This window comes from Condylura cristata, unplaced genomic scaffold (assembly GCF_000260355.1).
Source record: "Condylura cristata isolate star-nosed mole 26May11 unplaced genomic scaffold, ConCri1.0 scaffold00033, whole genome shotgun sequence".
Lineage (NCBI taxonomy): Eukaryota > Metazoa > Chordata > Mammalia > Eulipotyphla > Talpidae > Condylura > Condylura cristata.
This window is the reverse complement of record NW_004567134.1, coordinates 18,708,847-18,710,121: the sequence shown is the minus strand read 5'-3', so window position 1 is coordinate 18,710,121 and position 1,275 is coordinate 18,708,847. Positions and strand designations below refer to the sequence as shown.

The window sequence follows — 1,275 nt, the reverse complement described above, 5'->3', positions numbered from 1 at the left end:
CGGGCCGGGACTCACCTGCGAGGTGGCAGGGTCAGTCCCCACCTTGACGCCATGAGGTCGTCTGCAAGCCCCTGGGCCCTCGCCGTGCCCCGCAGCGCAGCGTGCGGGGACGCGCCGGGCTCACCTTTTCCGAGCACCTGCTGCGCCCTTGGCGAGGGCGATTCTCTTCTTGGCCGGGGACTCGCTGCTCCCCCGGGGGCCAGACGCAGGGGCCCCTGGGGCCTCTCGGGCGCCTTTTACCCTGTTCAGCCCCGCGCGGCGGTGCCGGTGCCGGGACGCCCTCGTGCAGTCCTGCCGCGGCAGAGCATCCAGGAGCTGGTCAGAGGGCTGCCGGCCACCCCCAGCTCGGAGTCGTTGCCAAGGCAGGGGTGGGTGTGACACTGGGCGGGGTCGCTCTTGTGTCACCTGGGGCTGTGCTGACACTGCGGAGGACAGAGCCTGCGCCAAGCCTTCCCTTTCCAGGCGCGTGAGGGGGCAGGGCCTGGCGCTTTACCCTCGGTCACTCGTGGGGGTGAGACACTGACTTTCCCTAAAGGGGGTGGGTGTTTTTTTTGAAAGATTTATTTTATTTACACAGGAACTGGGGTGCAGGCCCGAGGGGGGGGTGAGGGGATTCATCTGGCAGAGTGGGGAGCAGGACAGGCAGATGGACGAAGTCCACTTCTGAGGAGAGCACTGGGCAGACGGGAGGTCTGCCGCGCCCTGGGGGCAGACTGGACGGTGCCACAGGGACAGTGGTGCCCTCTAACTCGTTGCACCACTGGGGGGCCCAAAGGAAGGAAGTTTTTGCACAACCCTTTCTCTTCCCTAAGGCAAGGAGTGGGCGCTGCTGGGACACTGAGGGTAAGTCCGCAAAGGCGGCCTGTCCCTGGGCCTCAGCCGAGTGTCATGACGCAGTAACGCAGCCCCTGGAGTCAGGCCTAGCCAGTCTCCTCCACGTGGCAAGCTCTGAGCAGACACACCGGCCTCGGCTGAGCTCCATGGAGCCTCGCTCCGTGACTGCTTGGAGAACTACAGAAATCAGTTCCCAGCTTGCTGTCACGGCTCCGTACACGTCTGCTACTCCACTACAGAGCCTTCCCGCTCAAACCTCACCCCGACCTCGGCCTGAGGGTAAGGGATAAGGGCTGACCTTCCCGCAGGCCGTGCAGGATGCCGGAATGCAAAGGCCGGACATGGAGATTGGGTCCCTCAGCCCTGGCTCCTGGGCTGCAGGTACAGGGGGTCACTCAGCCCCGGTCCCTGGGCTGCAGGTGCAGGGGGTCACTCAGCCCC

At 65.4% G+C, this 1,275-nt stretch overlaps 1 protein-coding gene across 1 annotated transcript in view; it reads right to left on the bottom strand.

The window, feature by feature from the left end:
- Window positions 1–1,275, bottom strand: part of SUMF1 (sulfatase modifying factor 1) — a 43,395-nt gene that overhangs the window by 7,086 nt on the left and 35,034 nt on the right. The gene's annotated exons all lie outside the window — the stretch shown is intronic.